Source organism: Helianthus annuus, chromosome 15 (assembly GCF_002127325.2).
Source record: "Helianthus annuus cultivar XRQ/B chromosome 15, HanXRQr2.0-SUNRISE, whole genome shotgun sequence".
In the NCBI taxonomy this organism is placed as follows: domain Eukaryota; kingdom Viridiplantae; phylum Streptophyta; class Magnoliopsida; order Asterales; family Asteraceae; genus Helianthus; species Helianthus annuus.
Window position 1 is genome coordinate 68,071,841 of NC_035447.2, and position 10,406 is coordinate 68,082,246.

The following is a 10,406-nucleotide window of genomic DNA, read 5'->3' on the forward strand; positions in this document are numbered from 1 at the left end:
CTTAGCCAGCCACTCCTTAAAGTCAGGGCATTCCTTCTGCATGTGTCCTGTCTTTTTACCGAACTTGCAGCGGATACTGCCTAAGGAGTTCTTAGAGCTGGAAGGTGCACTTGTATTATGATTAGGATTAGGCCTTTGGACTTTTGAAGCATCTTTCCTCTGATAATTGTTCTTCCTTTTCTTAGAATTGGAGGTAGTGAAGTTTGCAACATCAGTATGGCGATCCATCCTCATACGCTCTTCCTCATGTACGCACATAGCGACCAGTTCACTCATTGTCCATTTGTCCTTTTGAGTGTTGTAATTGATCTTGAATGCTTCAAAGGACGAAGGAAGCGAAGTAATGATGAAATGAACAAGGAAACCATCACTGATTTCCATTTCCAGCCCCTTCAGCTTATTGGCCATGTCATTCATCATCATGATGTGCTCGCGAATGCCGCTCCTCCCATCATACTTAGTTGTCACCAGCTTGAGAATAAGGGTACTAGCGTGTGCTTTAGACGTCCCATTGAACTGCGCCTCCACAGAAGCCAAGTAGGTTTTAGCATCTTCTGAATCAGGAATAGCTCCCCTGATAGCATTGCTTATGGACTGCTTCATAAACATGAGACACATGCGGTTACACCTAGTCCACTTTTCATGAAGTATCTGCTCAGCAGCAGTACTCTGAGTGGTAAGGTCCGCTGGCTTATTCTCCCTAAGAGCGTAATCAAAATCCAGCAGCCCAAGCGTAAGCATGAGAGCATCCTTCCATGCAGCAAATTTATCACCAGTCAAAGATGGAATCCCCTGAGTGGGCGCTGATAGTGGAAATAAGATGAGCAAGTTATGATACTAAGGAAGAAGTCCTAATGTGATCTAAGGGCACGTTAAACTAAGGCAGACATAAATAATGACCATTTTATATTATGAAGCTGTGATATTGTCTATTACTAACATCAAAATAATAGACTTAGTTAAAAATTCTACTTAAACGAAGACAAAACAGCTTTGGCCAGAAGTGTAATCATTTAAGCATATGTGCAAAGTGGTTGTAACAAATCAGCTTTGGCTAGAAATTGAAACAATCACTTTAGTTATGCACTTGTTAAGTATGCCATCTATGAAAGAATTAAATCAGCTTTGGCCAGATATTAAAACATTCATGCTTATGATGCACACTTAACATAGCTTTCGTAATACTTGAACGATAAGTAGATGTATCAAGTCAGCTTTGGCCAGAAATGATATATCAAAAAACTCATTCAAGTTAAGCTATATCGGTTTTGTAAAACATTATCTGATTCTGATTAACTAAATAATTACAAAACCAATTATTTAATAGCAAACTACCCGTGGATCGAACTAACGACGTTTCGAGTCAGGTCTCGACTGAGTTATGAGATCTCGAGTCAGTTATGAGGTCTCGAGTCGCAACCACGGTCTCGAGTTATGACGTTATGGTCTCGAGTCGCAACCTTTGTTTCGAGTTATGACGTTATGGTCTCGAGTCGAGACCTTTGTCTCGAGTTATGACGTTATGGTCTCGAGTCGAGACCTTTGTCTCGAGTTGTAGACCTTTGAGCCCTTATGATTTCGACTCGAGACCTTATGGTCTCGAGTCGAGATCTGTTGGTCTCGAGTTGTGAAGGTTTTAATGAGTTGATGATTTCGAGTCGAGACCCTATGGTCTCGAGTCGAGACTGATGGTCTCGAGTCGTAATATGAGGATCTCGAAGCTTCCTGTCAACAGCTGTTAATTGTGATAACGTAACTGAAAATTCGAAATCTAAGGGATTATGAGATATTATTTCCTGTTTTAAGATGATTTAATTTTATCAACATATTTCGAAAAATTTGTAACTGTTTATCTAATAACAGTTTCGAATAAAGTTAATAAATAAAATTGGATCAAACATGGAAAAAACACTCATTAATCCTAAAACATTCCAAAACATAATAGAATTTTCGAATTTTCCTAAGAACATGATGAACCCTAAAAACATAAAACATAAATTCTGGAACCCGAAACCTGAATTTTAATAATTTTTCTAAGCAGACTTCGGTTAAAACATAATCCAGTTAATTTCGAATGAACATATGATTAATCTTTTTCCGAAAACAATGATCTCGAGTCGATCTTCATGACTCGAAACCGGCTGTGACGGTTTTGAAGTTATAAAAAATCCTTTTTCCAAGTTTCAATCCCAGAATTATGGATACGAAAACAGAACTGACTAATCAACATATGCTCTGATACCACATGTTGGTTCAGTTCTGTTTATACATGAAGGAAAACATTAAAACATACCTGTTGATACGTGGTCGAAAACCGGTGATCGTTTATGCTTAAGTTGATGTTTTTACGTAGCTTTTAATCTTGAATAGCTTACTTTTAATGAGATTTGTGTTTTACAGGTCTAAAAGAGTTTAAGGAGCTAATCGGGAGCTAAACGGAGCACCGGGACGCGAACGGATCAACCGGGGATGTGAAATGAAGAAAACCGGGTTAATCACTAAGAATGGATGTATTTTGGGGAATGTTGATGGATTTAAAATGAATATATTGGAAGATGGCATGATAGAGGGCTGAATTACGAGAACGTGGGCGAAAACGGTGAGTAAAACGGAGCTATAACGAAAAAGTTATGAAGAAAACAGTTTTGGACGAAACCGACAAAACCAGGCAGCGTCGGGGACGCCCAAAAGGGCCGTCGGCGACGCCCTCTGGATTGTTCCGTCGGCCAAAAACCTCCGTAAACAGCTAATTAAGCCGTCGGGCGAAACTGAGACTTCCAAGGGCCGTCGGGGACGCCCTAAATGGCCGTCGGCGACGCCATCTGCATTCTCATATCGCGAAAATACTTGATTTTTGAGTTGGGGACGAGTTATAACATCAATTTTGACCAAGAAACGGGGGTTACACATTATTTTGAAGTTTGAATATCATCTTGGGGCCCCTAATCACCATCTTCACCTACCATTCCACCAACCATCCTCTCTACAACCCGAATCAAGAACAATTCATCATCATCTTCTTGATTCAAAACCCTAGCTCCACGAATTCCCTAATCCATCAATTCACTCATCCATTCACCATCACCAATCATCCAAATCCCTAACCTTCATCCATCAATCCATCTTCAAGCTTCACAATGATCCAATTCATGCTTCCAACATCCGGTGATCAAGTTTCTTCGATCATGCTTGGCTAATTTCTTGGAGGTTTCACCCCGGTGTAGACTTTTGTAAGGTTTAGGGTTTATTATGTTTTGTTAATTGTTTTGTGACAACTTGAATTGCGTTTGAATCTTAGACAATTGTCCTACGTTGGTATTGAATTTGCAAACTGTCGAGTGAATGATTAAATTTGACTTTGTGAAATGAGTACACGTATTTATGCCTTGTCTTTTGGTAGGATTTGCTAGTCCAAAGTAACGAAGTGTATCATGGTCCGTTGTTTACGACGTTGATAGCGATTGACACCTAAGCTTTGTGATTGTGATCCGTTAATGAACTATTTCAAGTGAAACTAATTAAAATACATAGTAACCCTAAGTCTTGCAATTGTTGAAACCGGGTGTGAACCTTGTTTTCTCAATATTGTTCAAACAATCATTTTCAATTCTTGCATTTAGTAATCTCGAGTAGTTAATTTAATTAATCATTTTAGTAAGTCTAATTCACATCTTCCAATCAAACAAAAACACAAAAATATATCTTAGCAATCTTCATAATTGTGATAACTTCATAATTCAATCAAATCCGTACACAAACCACATACTCTTCGTGGTTCGACCCCTCACTACCACTAGCTATTTGTTAAGGGTAATTAGGGTATATAAATATTATCTTTGACCGGAGCGCGACACTCCGATCACCTGTTATAGCAGACAGTGCGTTGGAGAATCCAGTAATGGAGTTCGACATGCTTGTCATCGTGATCTGGTTCCTCCTTAGGGTGCTGACTAATGATGGGGACTTAGAAAAACCGAAAAGGGATATCGGCTAGGAGAGGAGGTCGAATTATGATGTTATCGCTAATGGGGTGTGTGTAATTGTGTAACTGAGTCACCCCTTAACCTCCATATAATTCTCCTTATATAAGCACCCAGGAGGAAACCTAATTAGTTAATAAGGGTAATATGGTCCATCAACAATTACCAATTAATTATTTAATAGGTTCTAATATATTTTGATCTGTATAATGTAAATGATTATGATGGCTATAGATTAAATATCAATACATAATATATTTAATCTTACAATATGTTTATATAAAAGTGTGTACATATAGTGTATATAGGTCTAAATTAAACCTAAAATAAAGCAAACATTAAATTATTTGAATATGTTCAGCTTTGTGGTTTCTAGGGTCAATTTCTTATGAGTGATATAAACATCTTCTATAAATAAACATCAGGCTTGTTTCTGAGTCGAGCCGAGCCAATGTGAGCTCGATGTCATGGGGTTACTTTTCAACCCTCGTGTGGCGTCCCCAATTTCTCGGGGGCTAGCCAATCCATCACGCTTCTTTGTGTGGGTCACTGGTTTCACCCTGCCTTGGACTCATCAGGAGAGCGGCGCCAGCTCTCGACCAGTGGTGCGTTCGTCGTTTGCACGACTAGGCACGTACACCTCTTCATTGACACTGACTCCATCCCCTGATAAAGTCCAGGACTAGCCAGTAACCCAAGCGTTCAAGCACAGCCCAAAGCATTACGATCTTCAAACATTTGGCCCGTGACACTCTCCCACCACCATTTCATGAACGTCCTCATGCATGCTCTCCGTCCCATACCAGCTCGCATACTTGACAATGCATACTTGACACCCAGAAACCACTCCAACTAGCCAACGAACCCTATAAGGGTTGTTTGATATGCGATGGGCCACATAACCCACGTTTTTTCCCAAAGAAGAATAGCCTTAACGCAACGGAAAATGCTAATGATGAACCTGCTGAAACCGAGGAGGCTCAATTAGGGGCCATACAGTTACATGTCCTGAATACCTTAACCGCATTCGAAGGAATACACATAAGGATGGCGGAATGCGACACCAAAACATCAACGGACAATAACACCGGTGAAGCACCCAAAGGACTTCGGTTTGTGCAAATAGAAATAAACGGACAAGCCGAAAAAGCACTTGTAGATACCGGGGTAAGCCATAATTGCATCACCCTAGGGGAGGCTAAAAGGCTAAAAGACTTGGCATATCGATCACATTCCGTAAAGGATGGATCAAAGGAGCCAATGGAGATCCCGAGCCAATTAAAGGATACTCATGGAAAGTAAAGTCAAAGATCGGGACATGGTCGGGGAAGATAAACTTCACCGTAGCACCGCTTGACACGTATGACATCATTCTCGGAATGGAGTTCTCCCGTCAGACCAGAGCCATGCCGGTACCATTCCTAAACGCAATGTATTTTGTCAAAGGAAAACAGGTACACTCCGCTACTCTAGAGGCGAGACCAATACAGCAAGGGAAAACTATATCCGTTCTTCAGTTCACGAGAAAACGACCAACGATGTCCAAAATTCGCAACGAGGACATTGCAAATTTAGGTGGAGGAGGATGTCATGCCCCGCTTAAAAATCAGATCTTTTCATCGCGAATACGAAACTTTCCGGGCCATTCAAGACACATTAGGGGCTGCTGGAACACTCTGGGAAGTGCTACAGAATTCTGGGCAAAACATGCAGCCCTGGAACATTCTAGATCAGCCTTGAAGGGACTAGAAATGGGCTGGAAAAAATGCTGAAACATCTAAGGAAGATACAAGGATCATCTAGGCCATTCTAGGCCATGGAACTCTCTAGAAAAACCTATAAAAATCCGCTCTAAATATCAAAGATATTTATGTAAGAAATATCTAGATGTTAAGGCTAGATCTTTGTAAAGGAATGATATAGATATGGAACTATCTAGATCATGTCCAAGTAGTATAAATAGGCATGTATGTTCCCATTTGTAGGCACCCAACTTCTTGTAAACACTTGTACTTGTAACTTTGTTCAAGTAATCAAAACACCATCTTACTTGTAGTATTACACTACAAAATCGTTCTTGTGTTCACACAAACAAAGACTTCCGCTGCGAAACATAACCAAAACCAACCACAAGGCTGAACTTAGAAGCATTCTAAGTACCGCACAAGAGTTCGAGAATCACTTTGTGACATCGAGCTAGGTTTGAACTTTAAATGAGTCGGCTAAAATTTCAAACTGAGCTACTTGAGTTCTCTTAGATTGGCTTAGTTTTGACGCAGTCAACTTGTAAAAACATAAAAGAAAGCAAAAGTGTTGATGGAAGTAAAACTAAACAATGATGAAGTGTTAAATTTCATATTTTTTTCAATGTCTTTTACTTTAGGCTACAAAATGTTAAAAGAAAAACCTAATTTAAACGAACCAGATGAGCAAGCCAACCTTGGTTTGAGATCATCTTATTTCCAAACTAAACATTTATTTTCCGAGCTTCTCTCTAGTGATCTTTGAGCCACAAGATACCTTATCAGTCTGTGTACGACTGAACATTAAAGTCAACGTGCTTCTTCCCTTTCACGTGCAATGCACATGAGCAACACAAACATCCAACGGCCCCTTTCAGGATCTCAAATAATAATATATAAATATAAACCCCAATTCGACTGTTACAAGCTTTTCCTAACAAAAAAAATCCCCAATCCTCAATTCTCTCAAATCACTCAGAACCTCAAGATCTCATTCTGAGGATCGTTTTCGTCTCGATGAACGCTCCGACCGGCTGCCTAGATCCTAATATCACATGCGGAATCCGTGTAGTAGGTAGACATAATCACAAAGATACCGTTGAATGATATTTTCATTAAATTAAAACACTTTACAGGTCCTGGAAAAGATTTGACAGAGTTTCCCCACTATGTCAAAAGTTCTACAAATCAAGACCCCAACACTCCTATATATAGGCATTTCCCATCTGTGCTAACCTAGGAGCGGATCTACTAGATCCGCGCGAACCAACAACCTATGTCCATCCGCGCAGATGGACTCCATCCGTGCGAATGGACACTTACATCAAAACACCGTTTGGTTCGACATGGAATACATACAATTACATATCATAAATTGTAAACTAAGACTCGATACAAGACGGAAGCTACAGACATATGCATTCACACTTAATCAATCCAACAACAAAAATGGATTCGAATGAAAGAAGAAAGAGCGGGATCTATCTCCTAGCTGGGATGTCAGAAACGTGCATTGCTTTAGTGATTAGGTTTTGGATGCACCATCCCTTCAAGACGACTATTACTTGAATCTTGTGGATTGGTCATCACAAAATGTACTTGCGGTTGGACTCGGAAGCTGTGTCTATTTATGGACCTCAACAACCAGCAAAGTGAGTTTATTGACCTGCTTCAGAACTAAAACAGGTGTTATGTTTACCATGCTTTAACCAACATTGACCAAGTTGTGTGATTTGTGTCCAAACGACGAGGTGTGCTCCGTTCAATGGGGTCTTACATATCGGTCGGTACTAGTCTTGGAAAAGTTCAGGTACCTTTTTCATTTAACTACCATTGTCAATTTATTTGTGATGAAATAAGTATTAAATGATGACGGTTGTGTGTTTTAATAGGTTTGGGTTGGGACACAGTGCAATAGGAAGGGTTCAGACCATGGACGAACACCAAACAAGAACGGGTGTGTGTGTTAGCATGGAGATCACGAATATTATCCTCCGGAAGCAGAGATTGCAACATACTGCAGCACGATCTTTGTGTCCCGAGTTAGCAAGCTTGTTGGCCATGAAACCTTGATTAACAAATCTTTAAACAAAATCTTTACAACCTCAAGTTCTGTTTAAATACGCTCTTTATTGTTCTATATTATCGTTAATAAATAGGACCCACGCAATTAAATGTGCACTTTATAATAAATCCAATCTTATTTCATAACCCTTCATTAATTGTGTTTTCCCGCTTAAATCATTCTACTAATTTGGTGAGTTTTTAGCGGATAAGGATAAAAAAATAGAGAGAAAAATTTGATAAGTTTGTTAGTGGCGATAAGGAAAAATAGTGATAATATTTTCTTTCATTTTAAGTTGGTTATGTAAGATGACATATTCATATGATTCGAAATTTATAAATTTCAATAGGTTGCACATAACCACTCTTATTTATTTTTTTGTCAAGTAAAATTACTTTTCCATGTTTAACTACTTTTGTTTTATTATTTATATATTGAACTATTACCGGACTCGTAATAATTAACATGTACAAGTCGATGGGGACCCTCTTTGATTTCGGAAATTGTGTAATTTGGAATTCTATATGCATTATATGATAATCTTAATTTTATAGCCAAAGTTTATGCAAGTTATTTTCATTATTTACATATAGGAAAATCCTAAATTTATCACCAAAGTTGTGTCATGTTTTCAAGGATTTTTATTTTAACAAAATCTATTAGAAAATTAAGATTTTTTTAGGGGGGGGGGGATTTGACAACTTTTAAAATGATTTTTTAGGGAGCGGGTATGACATGTAACAAGGGGGTACGTTAAGCGCACCCCAATGAAAATTATTATTACTTTTTCATGTTTAACCAGTTTTGTTTCTATCTCCGAGTAAAGAAACCATACGAAAATTTTCTGGTAAGCTGCAACGACCCTATCTCGCTTCTGGTTATGAGTTTGAAGGAGGAAAATGATGACTTCAAAATATTTGAATAATCTAGTTTTTGGGTCTTGATCTCTTATGACCTTTCATTAACTGGAAGCATATCTACTGTATAATATTAATAGTATTAAAAAAATATTTTTAGGTTTTTTTACCTTGATTGTTACTCATAGTATTAAAAAAATAGGTGGTAAATGTTTAAAAAATAACTTAACAAAATTTATAGTTGTCACGTGTGTTGGCTCATGTAATCCTTCCTTGAAAAACAGATGATACAAAGCTAAAACTGGTTCTCAACAGATGATCACCAATAACAGTGTTTGAACATTAATTCCCTCCAATGGCAGTGGCACTCAACAACTTATGAACTCTAAAGACTATCGTTTTGTAAAGACTGTTGAAGTAAAGCTCTGTTGGTTGCAAAGACTGTTGAAGACTAATCAACTGCTGGTGTCAAAGTACTACTGGAATCAAAGGCCTGATCAACCTTAGGGGAAAGCACTGCTCAGCCTCATCAGTGTTTGAGCATCATCAGTGGATTGCCTCATCAGAGTTTAGTTTAATCTATAATGTAACAGTGTTTGTATTGCATCAATATTTAGAGGTTGTTAAGATGGTTAGATGTCATTGTCTAGGTGACGTCAGCGAAGATGCCACAGTGTTTAGGATTGTATATAACAACCCTCCTAGAACCCTCAATGTAACCCTAAAAGTTCCTAAATATACCCCGTATGCGAGAAACGAGCCCAAAATAGCTCTACACTTAGAAAAATCAAGAAAAACAAATTTCAGGTGTCGCTCGTGGGCCGCGACGGAGACCCCCATGGTCTGTCGCAGGGCGCGACAGCCTTTGCTTGGTCGACACTGCATAGTGCCACGTGGCACGTGACTCACCGGACCTACCCCCTTGACTCAGCAAGCCTATACGCGACACGTGGGTTCTCGTGGCCCGCAACGTCCGAGACCTAATTGGTCGCGGGGCGCGACGGACTGGTCGACCTGCCGATAAATAGAGGGCTTCGGCTCATTTGTTCAGCCGTTCATTTTTCGATTTCTCTCTCAAATTTCTATATAATCAAAGTAATATCCGGGCATAATACCCACTATAAAGCGAAGCTTTGCCTCGTTGTAAGTATTATAACCCTGCTGTTACCCTACACGATCCATTTAGGACAACGTAACGCATGTCAGGGCTTTGCCCGACTCAGTCGTTGGAGTTCTGTCTCGTGTGTACACCCGATTAATTTAGGATTCTGTAATGCATGTCGGCTCTGCCCAACTCAGTCATTGGCATTTTGTCTCGAGTTGTACGGTCAAAATGATTTGGGTTATTTTACTAACATGTGTGCATTATTTAATTTTAAATAGATAATAACCAGGAGATACAACAGGAAGCTTTAGTTTTACCTGAGTAAACAATGTGAGTACATCTGCTTTTAACACCTTTTCTGTAAATTACTTTTATGAGTCAAAATTCTTTACCAAAACCTCAAATGTTTTAAATAACACTTAACAGTAATTGAGTATTTGCGATTCTACAATTACTGCCGGTATGTTGGGGTTTTGTATACATTACTTGAAACTCGTTACCATTGGATTCGTAGCATGACCAACCGGTCAGGAAAGACAGTACCAGGAAAAAGGGTAATTGGATAGATATAAGCAAATGTAATTGCGGATGCCCTCAATACTGTAAAAATGATAAATCTATTTTGATTAAATTGGGATGCACTCGCCAGTATTTCTT

The 10,406-nt window shown here is 39.0% G+C and overlaps 1 long non-coding RNA gene across 1 annotated transcript; it reads left to right on the top strand.

The window, feature by feature from the left end:
- Nucleotides 1–5,992: 5,992 nt before the first annotated feature.
- LOC110916939 lies at nt 5,993–7,892 on the top strand. Its single transcript, XR_002580142.1, has 2 exons — nt 5,993–7,532; nt 7,615–7,892. It is a non-coding gene; the product is annotated as an uncharacterized LOC110916939 (long non-coding RNA).
- Nucleotides 7,893–10,406: the final 2,514 nt, after the last annotated feature.